The following is a 19255-nucleotide window of genomic DNA, read 5'->3' as shown; positions in this document are numbered from 1 at the left end:
ATTACAATAATGGACAGAAAATCCAAAAAGAAAAATCAATAAAGAAATAGCTGACTTGATCTCTAGACTAAAAGGACCTAACTGACATACATAGGACATTCCATTTACAGCAGAAGAATATGTGTTTGTATATTAGACTGTATACAAAAATCAACTCTAAATGGATTAAAGTTTAAAATGTAAGACCAGAAGCCATAAAAGTCCTAGAAGAAAACTTAGGGTAAAATCTCCTTGATGTTGGTCTGGGCAATGATATTTTGTGTATGACAGAAAAAGCATTGGCAACAAAAGTAAAAATAGATGAATGGAATTATATTAAATTAAAAAGCTTTGTTTGCACAGCAAACAAAATAATCAATGGAGTGCAAAGGCAACCTATGGAATGGGGGAAATATTTGCTAATCATGTATCTGAGAAGAGGTTAATACCTAAATTGTATAAGAAACACATACAACTCAGCAAAAACAAAGCAGGAGAGGGACTTCCCTGGCAGTTTAGTAGTTAGGACTCCATACTTGCACTGCAGGGGATCCCATTTCGATTCCTAGTCAGGAAACTAAGATCTCACTGTGTGGTGCTGCGGGGGTGGGGGAGGGGGGTGGAGAACAAGACAAAAAAGAAAAAACTCATGAAAAAATGAACAAAAGCATGAATAGACCTTTCTCAAAACAAGACATACAAGTGGTCCATAAATACACGAAAGGTTTCTCAGGACCACTAGTCGTCAGGGAAACCAAAACCATAATGGGATATCACCACACAATTGTTAGAGTGGCTATTATTTGAGAGACAAAAGACAGCTAGTAGTGATGGGGATATGGAGAAAAGGGAACACTTGTACACCGCTGGTGGGAATGCAAAATGATGCAGCCACTATAGTATGGAGTTTTCTCAAAAAATTAGAAATAGAGCTACCATATGATCTAGTAATCCCTCTTCTGGGTATATATCCAAGGGAAATGGAATCAGAATCTCAAAGGGGTACCTACACTTCCACATTCATTTTGGCATTATTCACAATAATTCACAATAATTATTCACCAAGATACAGAAACAACCTGAGTGTCATTGATGAACAAACATAAAGAAAATGTAGTGTGTGTGTATGTGTGTATATGTGTAGTAATAGGCATACCTAATTTTATTCTGCTTCACTTTATTATGCTTCACAGATATTGTGTATTTTTTTAAAACAAATTGAAGGTATGTGAGAACCCAAGCAAATCTATCAGTGCCATTTTTTCCAACAGCATTTGCTCACGCTGTGTCTTTGTGTCACATTTTGGTAGCTCTTGTAATATTTCTAACTCTTTCATTGTTATTTGTTATGATAATCTTTGAGCAGTGGTTTTTGATTACTATTGTCATTGTTTTGGGACACCATGAACTATGCCCCCAAAAGACAGTGAATTTAATCAATAAATATGTGTGTTTTGACTGTTACAAAGTTGGTCCCTCATCTCACTCCCTCTTCTTTGGCCTCCCCATTCCTTGAAACATAATATTAAAATTATGCTCACTAGTAACCCTACAGTGGTCTATAAGCAGTCAAGTGAAAGGAAGAGTCATAAGTCTTTCCCTTTAAATCAAAAGCTAGAAATGATTAAGCTCTATGAGGAAGACATGTTGAAACCTGAGACCGGCCAAAATCTAGGCCTCTTGCACCAAACAGTTACCACGCTGTGAATGTCAAAGAAAAGTTCTCTAAGGAAATTAAAAGTGCCACTCCAGTGAACACAAGTGACAAGAAAGCAAAATATCTTTATTGATTATAGGGAGAAAGTTTTAGGGATCTGGATAGAAGATCGAACCAGCCACAACCTTAAGTCAGAACCTAATCCAGAGCAAAGTCCTAACTCTTCAATTCTCTGAAGGCTGAGAGAGGGAAGGAAGCTGCAGAGGAGAAGCTTGAATTCGGCAGAGGTGAGTTCATGAGTTTTAAGGAAAGAAACCGTCTCCATAACATAAAAGTGCAAAGTGAACCAGCAAGTGCTGAAGCAGAAACTGTAGCAAGTTATCCAGAAGTTCTAGCTAAGATAATTAATGAAGGTGGCTACACTAAACAACAGATTTTCAATGTAGATGAAATAACCTTCTATAAGAAGAAGATGCCATCCTGGGCTTTCATAGCTGGAGAAGAGAGGCCAAGGCCTGATTTTAAAGCTTCAAAGGACAGGCTGGCTCACTTGTTTGAGTCTAATGCAACTGATACGAAGAACTGACTCATTTGAAAAGACCCTGATACTGGGAAAGATTGAAGGCAGGAGAAGAAGGGGACGACAGAGGATGAGATGGTTGGATGGCATCATTGACTCAATGGATATGAGTTTGAGTAAACTCTGGGAGCTGGTGATGACAGGGAGGCCTGGTGTGCTGCAGTCCATGGGGTCACAAAGAGTTGGACACGGCTGCGTGACTGAACTGAACTGGACTGAACTGAATGCGGCTGGTGATTTTCAGTTGAAGCCAATGCTCAATTACTATTCTGAAAATCCTAGGTCCCTTAAGAATTATGCTAAATCTACTCTTCTTGTGCTGTATAAAGGGAAGAATAAAGCATGAATGACAGCACATCTGTTTACAACATGATTTACTGAATATTTTAAGCTTATTGTTGAGATCTGTTGCTCAGAATAAAAGATTCCTTTCAAAACACTGAGAAAGGAGAGAAAGTACCTGGCCATCCAAGAGCTCTGAACTGGACTGAAATGGAGATGTACAATGAGATTCATATTGTTTTTATATCTGCTAATGCAGCATCCATTCTGCAGTCTACGTGTCAAGTAGTTTTGACCTTCAAGTCTTATGATTTAAGAAATACATTTTGCAAGGCTATAGCTGATCATACATAATGATTCCTCTGATGGATATGGGCATTATCATAATATCTAATAGTATTCCATATTGTGGATAAAGAATTCAATGCCAGCTAGGACAGCTAAACTTTTATTCCCTCTCTCTGAATTCTCCCATGATTTTCACTTTATTCTCATAACTAAATCATGTGCATCAATTAACTTTTGTTGTATAACAAAACAGTTCAACATTTTATGGCTTAAATTATTTATTGAGCTCTGGTTTGGCAATTTGGGCTGGGCTCAGCAACTTTTCTGATCTAAGCTGGAATCACTCATGCATTTGCAAGTGCAGTGAATGGCCTCACATGTCCGGGGGCTGACTAGGTGTTGTCTCAGATGACAAGAGTGACTGAGTGTCATTATCCAGTGGAAGAGCCTGGATTTTCTTGCATGGCAGTCAGGGACTTCAGGAACAGCAAGAGAGCAAGCCTTGATGCACAAGTGCTTTTCAAGTCTCTGCTTGTATTATATTTACTAATATCTCCTTGGCCACAGTAAGCCACATTGCCAACGCAGATCCAAGGAGCAGAGATACAGAGTCTACTTTTTGAGGGAAGGATCTGTGATATCACATTGCAAGGGCAAGGATATAGAAAGTAGAATAATGTGTGGCCTTTTTTACAATTTACCACACCCCTCCTCTCATTTCATCTCCTACCCTTCCCTCTATCACTTATGCCACTCTAGCCAAACTGACCTCCTTGCTTTCCCTCAGAAATGGCAGGCATGCTCTTACCTCATGGTGTTTGCACATACTTATTCCTTTGCCTAAAATACTGTTCCACCAGACTTCTGTATAGGTAGTTCTTTTGGCTCTTTCAAGCGTGTGAGTTGGCGATTTGTCCTGAGCTCAGTTGGGCAGTTCTTCTGGTCTCAGGTGGGATCACTCATGTGTCTGTGATAATCTGGTAGGTCAGCTGGGTGCTAGGAAGGCTTCAGATGTAATGGCTTGTGTCTGCTCCATGTCACATCTTACCTGTTAGCAGACTAGCCTAGGCTTGTTCACATGGTAATCAGAGGGATGGTTCCAAGCAAACGTAGAAGCACACAAGGCCTCATAAGACAGAGCTTGGAACTAACACAGTGTTACTTGTACCACATTCTATTGGTGAAATGTGGGCTATCTTTGGGCTTCCAAGGTGGCTCAGTGGTAAAGAATCCACCTGCAATGCAGGAGACATGGGTTCAATCCCTGGGTTGGGAAGATCCTCTGGAGGAGGGCATGGCAACCAACTCCAGTATTCTTGCCTGGAAAATTCCATGGACAGAGGAGTCTGGTGGGCTGCAAAGAGTTGGACATGACTAAAGTGACTGAGCACTGGCTATCTTTGGTAAGCCATGAAGCCAAGTCAGATTCGAAGGGGCTCCTTGATGGGAGGAACTTCAAAGTCACATTGCAAAGGGACACAGATACAAGGAGGGCAAAAATAGTGGTCCTTCTGGCAAACAACATACCACAGTGTGCCATTTTTCAGTATCTTGCTTTGAAACAATAGTCTTCAGCTCAGGGAAGTGTGTCTTTTGTTACACCTTAAATTATGTTTTCCAATCTCTCCTTTCTCTTCTTCACCATCTGGAACTTCTATTAGAAAGACTTTGACTCACCTGTATCTCCTCTTGATACCTCACAACTTTTCTTTCTTATCTTTCTTCTCTCTCCTTCTACTCTTCCCCAAATATTCTAAAAGAATTCTTTAATGGGATTTACAGACATCTAATTTGATTCCCCGCCATGTCCCTTCTGCTATTAGGCCTTATCTTGAGGCAGTATATTATTTTTTATTCTGACAATTGTATCTATAATGTTTATAAACTGTTTGCTTTACAACTATACCCTTCTAACTCTTCTATGGGTACAAAATCTTCTTAAATATCTATGAGGATTTTTTTTTTCTAATGTTTTCTTCTGTTTCCTGCATTAATGCTTTGCAGTGAGTTCCTCTTTCAGCTTTACATCACTTTTTCAGGCTGTTTATTATCTTCAGGCAACAGGCAATTATTTTTCAGTTACCCTCTTCTGAGCTGCTCAAGTTAATTACCAATGATCATAATATGAATACTGTCCCTGTTATTACTGTGGATCACATAACATTGAGTTATCTGTTTGAGAAACAATTCAATAGAAAACCAGTGCTTGTAATTTGTAGTATCTGCCTTTGTGGCTTTCAAAAAGGGGCTTCTGTTTAAGTATTGTATGATTTTTGTCTCCTTGGCATCCTAATGCATATGCCAGTGTTTTCCTGATTAGCAATCATAGAGGCCTCTGCTATAGCTGCTTTGAAGCATGTTTTTGTGAAGCAGAGTTTCACAAAAAGTGAAGCTCCTGTATTTCAAATAGCCTATATTTTGAGTCATACTATTCTAAACATATCCTGCAAATTTGGTTGAAAATTCAGCCATTTTCATTTGATATGTGATGATAAAAATATTAAACACAGCATTGATTGTAATTTCAAATAATTGAAAACCTATTTGAAGGTCTTTTGGCATATTATATAGCATATATTGCAAAGATATTGATATCTGTGCAATGGAAGGATGCACTATTACACATTTGATTTTTCAAATTACATGTGTAATTAAAAAAATGTCATCTGGGGTTAACTGATAGTACAATTATATGGAATTTTTATTTCTTGTGATATATTTTAAACTAAGAGGAAAAAGTTATTTAAAAAGCAAATTATGTAACATTAGCTCAATAGTGTAAAAATGCTTAGAAAAAAATGGGGAAAAAGATCCCAAAATGTCAATGATAGTTATCTCAGAGTTATAAATGGTTTTTAAATGTTTACTGTATTTTTATAATTTCCTTGAAATATAGTATTTCCTAAACAGATAATAATGAACAGTTGAACAGAAATAGAGTTCACATGATGAACAAAAACATAGGCCTTATGTATTTTATGTATTGTGCTTTCGTGCATGCCCGCTTTGTCACTCAGTCATGTCTGACTCTTTGCAAGCCCATGGACTGTATCCCACTATGCTCCTCTATCCATGGGATTTCCCAGGCAAGAATGCTGGAGTGGGTTGCCAATTCCTCCTCCAGGGGATCTTCCCAACCCAGGGATTGAACCTGTGTCTCCTGCATTGCAGGTGGATTCTTTACCTGCTGAGCCATCTGTCCAAGTTATGAGTTTATCATTATAATGTTGGTGCCTAAAATCATTTAAATAAGGAAAGGTAGATGAATTTCTGAAATAATGAAGAAACACAACTATGGTATTGCTAAAATATATTGGGGATTAAATGGAAAAGATATCTAGTTTCAATCCACACTGTGGTCCCAGGTCAAAGTGGTCTCTCTCTCTTGGAGAGCTTATTTTGCATGTTACTCATTAACCACATGTCCTTTATTCCAGAATTCACAGTAAGTGGTTTCATAGGGACAAATTCCATGTCTTAAAAATTGTATTTTCTGTAATTTCTAGTGCATAGGCATTCAGTGAATATGTGATGGTTGGGGAAAAAAGCGGTGTAGCTCATTTCACGGCACTGAATGGACTTTGACACAGCAAACTTACTCTTTTACTGTCATGGAGGCTTAGATAGTACATAATGTGAAGAATTCATGGCACAGAAAGGTTATGCATCTTACCCAAGATCACACAGCTTATAAATGAGAGGGTTGGGATTTATACTCAGGTTGTTTTGCTCTGGGGCTTGGGGTGCTTACCGACAGACACTATGTCAGACAGCATGACAGATTCTGCTGGAAAAGAAACAACCCAAATAGATTCAGACAACGTGTTATGTAGTCAACAAAAGCAAGATCACTATAGCGTCAGCTACCCATTTCCTTTGTGCCACAGGGGTACGCTGAAACAAAAGGGGATAGATGACAGACAATAGTAGTGGATTATCTTGCTGCTGAGTGCCCAATTCCACACTACAGCTGAGAAGTTTTAAAGCCTGCAGCTCTCCCTTAAGGGCATGGAACTCTCCTCTAAACTCTACTATCTAGATCAAATCTGGTTGAAAGTGAAAGAAGTGAAGTCGCTCAGTCGCATCTGACTCTTTGCGACCCCGTGGTCTGTAGCTCGTCAGGCTCCTCTGTCCATGGGATTCTTCAGGCAAGAATACTGGAGTGGGTTGCCATTTCCTTCTCCAGGGGATCTTCCCAACCCAGGGATCGAACCCGTATCTCCTGCATTGCAGGCAGACGCTTTATCCTCTGAGCCACCCGAGAATCTACACTTAGCCTCCAGTTTAGGATGTTCAACCTAATTAACCCCTACTGGTCAAACAGCTTCCACTTTTCACCAAGTAAACAAAGAGTTCTAGGATGTGCGCTCCCCCTCCCTCACTCCGTCTCCCAGGCACCGCCCTCCATTTCCCATTCTACCTAACACCACCTGCCCTAGGATTGCTTACTTCCACCCTGCTTTTCCATCTCTTCCTCTCCCAGCACATTTCCTAGTGGTCAACAGCCCTTTGTTGAACTGAGAAGTTTTGAAATTCTTTTTTGTGGTTACTTCCAAACTGCTCTGCTGCTGCTAAATCACTTCAGTCGTGTCCGACTCTGTGCGACCCCATAGACGGCAGCCCACCAGGCTCCCCCGTCCCTGGGTCTCCAGGCAAGAACACTGGAGTGGGTTAGTGGGCAAGTAAAATAGTCAGCTCATTTCAGTAAGTGGAAGATGTAAGCAAAGAAGCTGCACAGTTCAGTTGATAGGCTAAGAGGCAAAATGCCCTGATGATATGAGTGAGAATCTTGGTCTTGGTTTACGGAACATCGTGTAAAGTTTTAAGGACTGATTGTACAAGGCTGAGAAGTCCTTCAAAAAAAGCATTGTGTCAGAATAGCTGTTGGAATCAAATCAGGAAAAGTTTAAATGATTGCTACAGGATTATACTATCTGCTCTTGAGAGTTTGAAGTGAAGTGAAGTCAAAGTTGCTCAGTCATGTTGACTCTTTGCAACTTAATGGACTGTGGCCTGCCAGGCTCCTCTGTCTGTGGAATTCTCCAGGCCAGAATACTGGAGTGGGTAGCTGTTCCCTTCTCCAGGGGACCTTCCCAACCCAGAGATCAAACCCAGGTCTCCCACATTCCAGGCGGATTCTTTACTGTCTGAGCCACCAGGGAAGCTTAAAAGGGATGAAGTCACTAAAAAGCCTTGTCATTACTGTGCAATTCCATTTGCAAGATGATTTTTCTCTTTACCTAGTTTCTTAGTTGGCTGAAAATAAATTTGCTGGTATAATTGTCTTCAGAAGACCACAGGATTCTATAGCTAATTTATTAGTATGTAACATTTAAATATATATATATATATAAGAAGCCACATATGAAACATTACACTTATTAAATAATGGAAAATAACTGTAATGTGGAAGTTCTCTCAGATTATCTTTCTTTTTCTTCCAAATATGAATGTGTTATGGCTGCAGAACCAACATGAGCCAATATCCATAAATGTAAATACTCATAAATGGGAACTTATTGCTGTGAAACTTTGTTAGATTATGATTTGCTCTAGAGAAAAATCTTGAAATTAACCAAATTGATATGAACCTCAAACAGGGAATATATTTACTGAAATGCACACACACACACACACACACAAATAAACACAAAAAAATCCCAAACTTGGGTGTATACTTGAGAGGGATCCAGAAGACTACTGACTCCAAGACTCACTCACTGATCTGAAGCGACACTTCCTTGCCTTTGTGAGGATTTAGCTGCACAGTCTCTAAGAGATCTTCCAATTCTGACATACGGAATCTATGATTTTCATAATGTACATGATTCATTAACCTGTTTTTTCCAGTAATTCTTTAGTGTAGTAGCATATTTATTACATAGTACCTTACTGATATCTGATTGTTGCATTGTAATTGATTATTACTCTAGTAGCACTAAATATTGAGATTAATGAAATGCATAGGAAGAAACATGCTTTTGCAAGTCACATGCTTGGTCAAATCTCAATCACTACTTCCTGGGAAATAATGATAGTTGTGATAAAATAATAGGATTTTAGTCCAAACAATCATGGTCTGTAAGGGAACTGTAAAAAGACTTCAACTGATGAGTTTGTTATTGGACACTTCGTGAGCCACAATGGCATAAACCAAAGAAGCAATTACCTTATAAGTCTCCTGCGTTGCAGGCGGGTTCTTTACCACTAGCACCACCTGGGAAGCCCTCTAAGGTGTTAAGCACACAATTTGTGTTGTTAGTGTAAATACAGGTACCATCCCAACCCCCCAGTTTTCCAAAAGTTTGTTTTATACCCCTTTGCTTGTACTAAAGACCTACATTAGTGCCTGTTTTCACTAACTGAAAGAAATCTGAAAAGAATTTCACTTTTACTTAAAAAGGCAAAAAGCAAAAATAGCATTTTGTTTTGCAGCAAGCTGAGTTGTTACAGAGCATAACAGTATCAGGCACCATAGCTTTGAATTGCGTCTGTGAGCATCTGTGTTTTGTCTCCATTTATTTTGTTTCTCCCTTAGCAAGATGTGTCCTAAGGTAATTGCTTCTTTGCTTTATGCCATTGTGGCTCACATAGAATTTCACAGGGGTGTTCTACTTTCTGATAGGAAGGGAAACCTGTCTCATCTTTACTAGTATGATTTTTTCCTGTATAGTAAGATTATATGTAATAAGATTTCCACAATATATTTACAACTCAGCTGTAGGAAGGCAGAGAGGTGGTAGGCAGAGAGAGCGATGTCTAGGCTTCTACTTCTAACTCTGCCATATTTTAATAGCTGCTACCTTGGGCAGGTCCCCTTCCTGCCATAGTCCTCTGTTTCCTCAAATGTAACATGAATAGCTTAGATGAGAGGCCTTTAAGGGATTCTAAAAACATGGTCCTAGGCTTGCAGCTGGGCAATAATTTTTCACCTAATGGATCATGTATGTTAGTCACTCAGTCGTGTCTGACTCTTTGCGACCCCGTGGACTGTAGCCCACCAGGCTGCTCTGTCTATGGGATTCTCCAGGCAAGAATACTGAAGCAGGCAGCCATTTCCTTCTCCAGGGGATCTTCCCAACCCAAGAATCAAATCTGGGTCTCCTGCACTGCAGACAGATTCTTTACATCTGAGCCACCAGGGAAGCTGAATCTAAAAGTATAAGTTCTTTCTTCAGCTGTTGCAGGCAAATGACACAGGATTCCAGAGACTATCGTTTTATGTATGACTAAGAGAAGGCACTGGCACCCCACTCCAGTACTCTTGCCTGGAAAATCCCATGGACAGAGGAGCCTGGTAGGCTGCAGTCTATGGGGTCGCTAAGAGTCGGACACGACTGAGCGACTTCACTTTCACTTTTCACTTTCATGCATTGGAGAAGGAAATGGCAACCCACTCCAGTGTTGTTGCCTGGAGAATCCCAGGGACGGGGGAGCCTGGTGGGCTACAGTCCACGGGGTCGCACAGAGTCGGACACGACTGAAGTGACTTAACAGCAGCAGCAGGAGAACCTGCTTTTTAGCTTAACAAATACTCATATACAGCTTACTCCATGCCTGGCACCGCCCCAAGCAATGTATAAGTACTGATTAAGCAACACTGTAGGGAGATGTTAATTCTATTGCCCCCACTTTATGGCTGAAAAACTGAGGCACAAAGACCTTAGGTAATTTGCCCAAAGACACATAACCAATAAACAGCAGAGTTACAATTTAAATCTAGCAATCTGCCTCCAGAGTCCATGCACTTGACCATTATTGTATACTATTAACTTATGAAGATCTTACTGTATAGCACAGAGAACTATATTCCATATCCAATGATAAAAAATAATGAAAAAGAATATATATATGTATACACATATATGTGTGTGTGTGTGTGTATTAGTCACTCGGTCGTGTCTGACTGTCCATGGAATTTTCCAGGCAAGAATACTGGAGTGGGTAGCAATTTCTTTCTTCAGGGGATCTTTTCAACTCAGGGATCAAACCCAAGTCTCCTGCATTGCAGGTAGCTTCTTTACTATCTAAGCCACCAGGGAAGCCCATACATATAGATAGTTGAATTTGCTGTACAGCAGTAATTAACACAAATCAACTATACTTCAATTTAAAAAAAAAAATTACCAAGAGAGTGATTAATGATTTTTGAAGCTTGATCTTCAGAAGCTAAAATCAGTACATTGCTTAAGCTTACTGAAAACTCAAATTCAGGGTTGTAAGGCTCCCATGGTGCTTGTTCACACACAGCTTGCTGCTAGAGTTCTCTTGGTTTTCAGTAAGACTATTTTAACAGCAGCTCATTTGCAAACCCACAGTGGTTTGTGATTTACCAAGATCGTGTCCTTTGCATTTGAATTTTAAATTACTGTTGGTGTGTTTTGAATAATTTCATCAAGAGTGTGCCTTCCTTCATTCTCAGCTTTCATATTATTTCTCTTTGGGCTTTACTGAATGTAAGAAGGAGGCGACACTGAGCCATATTTTTCTTTTTAAGAAATTTATTTATTTGGCTGTGCTGTGTCTTAGTTGTGGCATGCAGGATCTTGATTGCTGTGCACAGGTTCAGTAGTTACAGCTCGTGGTCTTAGTTGCGCCTCAGCATATGGGATCTTAGATAACTAACCAGGGATTGAACCCACGTCCCATGCATTGCAAGGCAGATTCTTAACCACTGGAGCATCAGGGAAGTCCCACCGTATTTGTCTTGATGTCCACTCTCTTAGCTCTTAAAGACTGTTACAGCTCTGAGATCACATACTTCTTGTAAGAGCTCAGTTTAGTGTTCTCATTCCCTTTACGTCCTATATAAGCAGAGTGAAGAGGATGGGGGAGGTGTTTAGTCTTCCAATTTCAATTTATTTCTCTAGTTACCTCTAGGCAATTTAATGAGGACCATGCACAATGAAAGGTGGACTGAGGAAGTAAATTTTATGGTGCCGTATTTACACTTTCAAAAACAACACAGGTTACTACTTAAAAATTCAGGTTCTAATTTTAATGATCGAAAAAGCAATATAGTTCAGTTTATGCTTTTTCTAACTATTACAAAGACCTAGACCAACTCTTTTCCCTTTTACAACAAAATTTATAGTTCCTATAAAGCTGTGTGGCTTACATTTAGGGAGATGAGGCAGGTATAGAAATGCAATATTGGTATATTCAGTAAGTCTCAGAGTGGAACAATTTCCATGACAACTTATTTCAGTCTTCTTTAATGAAACATTTGCACAGTTCATATACAGAATCAGCATTCTGTTGTTTGGCCCCCAGCATATTACTCTGTGGTATAAGATGTCATGTGTTCCAATTCTGGTGTCACATGCTGATATTTTTTAGATATAGAAAAATAATGCCATTATTCAATGGTAGAATAACTGTTGTGTGCTGGTCTCAGCTGATCAATAACCAATGTTGTGGCTGGATTGGCCCTTATGGCTCTTACTATGATTGAAAGATAACTTCAGCAATAACCATCAGGAGAAAATTTGTAAAAGATTTATTACACATCCTGGAAATTATATGGCACGTCTAGGGCCACTTGGGCTTCCCTTGTGGCTTAGTTGGTAAAGAATCTGCCTGCCATGCTGGAGACCTGGGTTCGATTCCTGGGTTGGGAAAATCCCCTGGAGAAGGGAAAGGCTACCTGCTCCAGTATTCTGGCCTGGGGAATTCCATGGACTGTATAGTCCTCGGGGTTGCAAAGAGTCGGACACGACTGAGCGACTTTCACTACCTGAGGTTAAGTCTCACTACTAGGGCCACACAGTGAGGTTGTGGGAAGAAAGGGGAAAAGAGGGAAAGAGGGAGAGATTCCAAGGGCCTGGTGTTCTATTTATTGGGGTCAATCCATACTTTTGCACCATGTGAACCAGCATGTGATTTAAGTGTGTTCATGAATGTGTGCATGTTACATGCAAACTGTATATTTGGACCTCAGCCTTGTGTTCTTTCACATGTTTCACCTATGGAGCCTCCACATGTGACAGTTTAGGGGCCAAGATTGGACCAGGTGGTTACTCAGAGCTTCTGAAGTAACAGAATCAGAGGGCATAGCCAAATCAGGGTTGAGAAAAACGAGACTTCAGAATTGGGAAAATGGTGTCAAGTTTTTGGTCCAGTATGAGATGAGGCTGTAAATGGCATAATTAATAACAAAGGTCAAAGCTGGGATGAAAAGGATCACTTAGGACACTGAATAAAAGGTAGGTTGTGAAGCAGATTGGAACAGAGACTGTGGATAAATGTTAAGAATGCCCTAGAGGAGTCCTCCTTATCCATGGCTTTGCTTTCTGAGGTTTTAGTTACCTGAGGTCCAACATGGTCTGAAAATATTAAATAGTAAATTCCAGGATACGCAGTGCACAAATTTTAAGTTGCACACCTTTCTAAGTAGCACAGTGAAAGCTCATGACATCAGCCATCCCTCCCAGGACATGCATTACTCCCTTGTCCAGAGGAACCCCCCCATTAGTCATCTAGTAGCTGCCTCGGTTATCAGACAGAGGCAGCACTGCAGTGCTTGCATCTAAGTAATCCTTGCTTTATACTTAATAATGGCCTCAAAGCACAAGCGTAGTGATGCTTGCAGTTCAAATATGCCAAAAAGAAGCTGTAAAGCGTTTCCTTTAAGTGAAAAGGTCTAAGTTCTCAACCGAATACAGAAAGAAAACATTGTATGCTGAGGCTTCTGTGAAGAAGGAAAAAGAAATTTGTGCTAGTTTTGCTGTCACACCTCAAACTGAAAAATTATGGCCACAGTGTGTGATAAGCGCTTGAGATGGAAAAGGAATTAAATGTATACAATAAGGTATTTTGAGAGAGACCACGTTCACATAATTTTTATTACAGTAAATTCTTGCAATCATTCTATTATTAGTTATTGCCATTAATCTCTAATTTAGACACTAAACTTTATCATAGGTGTGTATGCATAGGAAAAGCATTGTGTATATAAGATTTGGCACTGTCCTCTGTTTCAGGCATCCTCTAGGGATCTTGGAACATGTTCTCCACGAAGAAGGGGGGACCACTGTACATGTGGGTGGGGGTAGAGGTGGCCTGACGCCATGCTGTGGACATGATTCCTCAAAGGAGGTTTACAGAGCTAGATATCAGCTGTATTCAACTGAAACCTTGGGAGGGAGTGGATCATCCTTTCTTATGCCCTTGGATTGCCTGTTCAAGCCAGGCATATGTATAGTTGTGTAGGAGATGGATTGCTTCAATGCTATGACCCTTAGAGCAAGCTTCAAAGCAGCTTTCACAACCATGCTGCAAGCTATCGGACAGCTGTGTGGCCTTGGGAAGTTTGTAGGTTGCGCTCAGATGCTCAGTCATGTCCAACTCTTTGTGACTCTATGAACTGTGGTCCACCAGGGTCCTCTGTTCATGGGATTTTCCAGGCAAGAATATTGGAGTGGGTTGCCATATCCTCCTCTAGGGGATCTTCCTGACCCAGGGATCGAACCTATGTCTCCCACATCTCCTGCATTGTTAGGTGGATTTTTACCACTAACGCCTTAGGGAAGCCTAGGGCTCTAGAATTGTGTGGGAAGGAATAGACGATTTCTTCAGTGAGTTTTTCTTCATATTGAGGGCTTAGAAATAAGGCTCATGTATATTTTACTGTTATTACATATCATATCAAAAAAGCCATGTAGGTGAATTTGTGAGCAGTGCCCATTACATCTATCTAGTGAGTTTGTGGTAAAATTGTTTACTAAGATTTGTGTGCAACTACCCTACAGGTGAGTTCAGGGTATCCCACTCCTTTCAAATTTCTGTTGAAATACCCAGTAACAATTATCTTTCAGAAAGTTCAAGACATGGGTTTTTGATGAAGATTGTGATTTTAGGAATGGTGCAAAACAGCTGTTATTTTGAGCTAGCTTTCCGAAGGGATGTCTTATTCAAAAGTTTAATATCAGAATTGAGGGATTTAAGTGGTTGAGATCTACACATGTTTAATTTTCTGCAAATTTTATTTTTTATTTTCATTGGTGAAAAATTAGATGAAATTATGATGTGCTAGCATCTTAATTTTAATTCCTTTTAAAATAAATAATACATTAGCTCTCTTGCCCCAGAGGGAAGAATATAATTGAAACATGTATTCATTTTTTCTAGACAGAAAAAGTAAGAGGTAATGGCATACTTTGACACCTTAGTGGCTTTTTGAAATCTCCAAGAGACTGGGGTCGGGGGCGGGGGTTCACATAATACTGTCACATTTTTGTTAGAAACAAACATATTCCTCTTGTTACTTCTTTGTCAAAAGTATTCATTTCGCCTTTAAATAATGTTTCATAAGTTTTTATATCTAGCTAATATAAGAGCATCTTTGTTGAAGTCTCTTATGAAACTTTGTATACACAGTGGAGATTTAAAAATTAATATTATAATTTGCTTTGTAAATTATAATATTTACAAAGACCACCTGACCTGCCTCTTGAGAAATTTGTATGCAGGTCAGGAAGCAACAGCTAGAACTGGACATGGAACAAAAGACTGGTTCCAAATGGGAAAAGGAGTACATCAAGGCTGTATATTGTCACCCTGCTTATTGAACTTATATGCAGAGTACATCATGAGAAATGCTGGGCTGGAAGAAGCACAAGCTGGAATCAAGATTGTCAGGAGAAATATCAATAACCTCAGATATGCAGATGACACCACCCTTATGGCAGAAAGTGAAGAGGAACTAAAAAGCCTCTTGATGAAGGTGAAAGAGGAGAGTGAAAAAGTTGGCTTAAAACTCAACATTCAGAAAACGAAGATCATGGCATCTGGTCCCATCACTTCATGGGAAATAGATGGGGAAACAGAAGAAACAGTGTCAGACTTTATTTTCTGGGGCTCCAAAATCACTGCAGATGGTGACTGCAGCCATGAAATTAAAAGACGCTTACTCCTTGGAAGGAAAGTTATGACCAACCTAGATAGCATATTCAAAAGCAGAGACATTACTTTGCCAACTGCAGATGGTGACTGCAGCCATGAAATTAAAAGACGCTTACTCCTTGGAAGGAAAGTTATGACCAACCTAGATAGCATATTCAAAAGCAGAGACATTACTTTGCCAACAAAGGTCCGTCTAGTCAAGGCTATGGTTTTTCCAGTGGTCATGTATGGATGTGAGAGTTGGACTGTGAAGAAAGCTGAGTGCCGAAGAATTGATGCTTTTGAACTTTGGTGTTGGAGAAGACTCTTGAGAGTCCCTTGGACTGCAAAGAGATCCAACCTGTCCATTCTGAAGGAGATCAGCCCTGGGATTTCTTTGGAAGGAATGATGCTAAAGCTGAAACTCCAGTACTTTGGCCACCTCATGAGAAGAGTTGACTCATTGGAAAAGACTCTGATGCTGGGAGGGATTGGGGGCAGGAGGAGAAGGGGACGACAGAGGATGAGATGGCTGGATGGCATCACCCACTTGATGGACGTGAGTCTGAATGAACTCCAGGAGTTGGTGATGGACAGGGAGGCCTGGCGTGCTGCGATTCATGGGGTCGCAAAGAGTCGGACATGACTGAGCGACTGAACTGAACTGAACTGAACTGAACTTGCTTTGTAAAACAATGTAGTCCTATATTGTAACAGAACACTTCAAGAGTCTAGGAGTGGCTCATCTAGGGGTAATTTAGGACACAAAATAGAACACTCATGGTTATGCATTGGTGATGTTGATGGTGTATCTACAATATAGCCCCACTAATTCCTTACTAAAAATAGTAGTGATGACTCCTATTCTAGGGCCATTAGACCGCATATCATGCTGTTCTGTATTGTTTATGTGTCTACTTCCCTCTCTGCAGTGTGAGTTTTTCAAGGGCATGGTCCATGTCTCATTCATTTTTCTATTCCCTGCAGTGTTAAATTCAGTGCCAGGCCCATAATATTTGCTCTATAAATACCTGCTGTTTGCTTTGTATAGGAAAACAGAACTAACTGTTTTAATGATTCTTATTTGGATGTCAGAATTTTCAAACTCCAAGAATTTTCAAACTCAAACTTACATGGAGGTATTACATGCTTGCCCCACCTCTTTCCCCCATGTCTATTGTCTTTTCCAAATATATTATATCCTTAACTTCAGCCATAGGTTCCATCCTATTCTAAACTGTATGTACTCAGGGGAGAGGCACCAGCACCACCACAGGCCCTCTTCTGTGAAGGTCAGGGCTAGTGTGTGCTGTATTTGTAGGAATAGGGATAAGACTGTGGGCTGAGCATGTGACTAACAGGGGACTTGTACTTTGCCATCCTTTTCCAATAGGGAGTCTAGTTTGGCCTGGCTTTGTGTGTATGCAAAGTAGGTGCCACCTGTATCATGTGATCCTGCCATGTCTGAAACGCATCTGTAGGGAGTTGGAATGGCCATGGTTTGTCAGTACATGGTCAGTTGTATCTTGAATTGGTGGAGACAAATGGGTAGTTACACCTTAGGGATATATGTCATAATTGTGACAGTCCAAGAAGTTTGAGAAACTGCAAAACAGTCAAATGAATGTGCTTTGTAGTGTCAGAAGATTTGGGTTTGTGTTGTAATGATGTATTAGTTGCTCAGTAGTGTCTGACTCTGCAACTCCATAGACTGTAGCCTGCCAGGCTCCTCTGTCCATGGGATTCTTCAGGCAAGAATACTGAAGTGGGTAGCCATTCCCTTCTCCAGGAGATCTTCCCAACCCAGGGATTGAACCTGGATCTCCTGTATGGCAGGCAGATTCTTTACAGTCTCAGCCATCAGGGAAGCCCCAAACATGAGTGTTCTTGCATTGGCCGGGAATCAAACCCAGGCCTCCTGCATGGTAGGCAAGAATTCTACCACTAAACCACTAATGCTTACAGTGGTAATGATGTGGTTTGGGTTAAATCACATGACTTCCCTGAAACCCATTTTCTCATCCATAAACTGAACTTAATAATAACAACTAAAAAAAATAACAGCAACTCTATTGCCTTATGATCTAGCAATTCCACTCCTAGGCATACATCTGGGAAAAAAGCATGGTTTGACAGGATACATGCACCACAGTGTTCATTGTAGCACTGTTTACAATAGCTAAGACATGGAAGCAACCTCAGGGTCCATCGACAGATGAATGGATAAAGAAGATGTGGTACATACATACAATGGAAATTACTCAGCCATAAAAAAGAATGAAACAATGCCATTGCAACAACACAGATGAACCTATAGACTATCTTACTACATGAAGTCAGATAGAGAAGGAGAAATATTATATGATATCTCTTATATATAGAATCTGAAATACGACACAAATAAACCCATCTATGAAACAGAAACGGAATTACATACATATAGAACAAACTGGTGGTTGCCAAGGGGGAGGCAGATTGGGGAGGGATGAATTGGGAGTTTTGGATTAGCAGATGCAAGCTTTAATACATAAAATGGATAAAAATAGGGTCCTACTAAGATCATGGCATCTGGTCCCATCACTTCATGGGAAATAGATGGAGAAACAGTGCCAGACTTTATTTTTTGGGGCTCCAAAATCACTGCAGATGGTGATTGCAGCCATGAAATTAAAAGACACTTACTCCTTGGAAGAAAAGTTATGACCAACCTAGATAGCATATTAAAAAGTGGAGATATTACTTTGCCAACAAAGGTCTGTCTAGTCAAGGCTATGGTTTTTCCAGTGGTCATGTACGGATATGACAGTTGGACTGTGAAGAAAGCTGAGTGCTGAAGAATTGATGCTTTTGAACTGTGGTGTTGGAGAAGACTCTTGAGAGTCCCTTAGACTGCAAGGAGATCCAACCAGTCCATCCTAAAGGAGATCAGTCCTGGGTGTTCTTTGGAAGGACTGATGCTGAGGCTGAAACTCCAATACTTTGGCCACCTCATGCAAAGAGTTAGCTCATTGGAAAAGACACTGATGCTGGGAGGGATTGGGGGCAGGAGGAGAAAGGGTCGACAGAGGATGAGATGGCTGGATGGCATCACCGACTCAATGCACATGAGTTTGGGTGAACTCCGGGAGTTGGTGATGGACAGGGAGGCCTGGAGTCTGCGATTCATTGGGTCGCAAAGAGTCGGACACGACTGAGCGACTGAACTGAACTGAACTGAATGTATAGCACAGGGAACAATGTTCAATATTCTGCAAGAAAACATGATAGAAAAGAATATGAAAAATCATAATGGAAAAGAATATTAAAAAGGATATGTAACTGAATCACTTTGTTGTATACTAAAAACTAATACAACATTGTAAATAAACTATATTTCAATAAAAAACAATCGCATGCTTATTAGCCTCATAAGGAAATTTTGAAGACTAAATGTAATGATATATGTGAAAATAATATGACATAAATATAAAAATATTATCACATATTTAATTGTAATTTCAAGTGTTCAAACTTGTGTTGCACTAAGTATGAGAAAGAAGCTTCTTTTCTATTATGTTGTACTATTTTGATATTATTCTGGCTAAAAT

At 40.1% G+C, this 19255-nt stretch overlaps 1 non-coding gene across 1 annotated transcript; it reads right to left on the bottom strand.

Annotated features, from left to right (window-relative positions):
• Positions 1-17556: 17556 nt before the first annotated feature.
• Positions 17557-17627, bottom strand: TRNAG-ACC (transfer RNA glycine (anticodon ACC)). The gene has a single exon. It is a non-coding gene; the product is annotated as a tRNA-Gly (tRNA).
• Positions 17628-19255: the final 1628 nt, after the last annotated feature.

The sequence above is a fragment of the Bos grunniens genome, chromosome X, assembly GCF_055505025.1.
Source record: "Bos grunniens cultivar Pamir isolate PY7600 chromosome X, Bosgru_T2T1.0, whole genome shotgun sequence".
Classification (NCBI taxonomy): Eukaryota; Metazoa; Chordata; class Mammalia; order Artiodactyla; family Bovidae; genus Bos; species Bos grunniens.
This window is presented reverse-complemented; position numbering and strand designations above follow the sequence as displayed.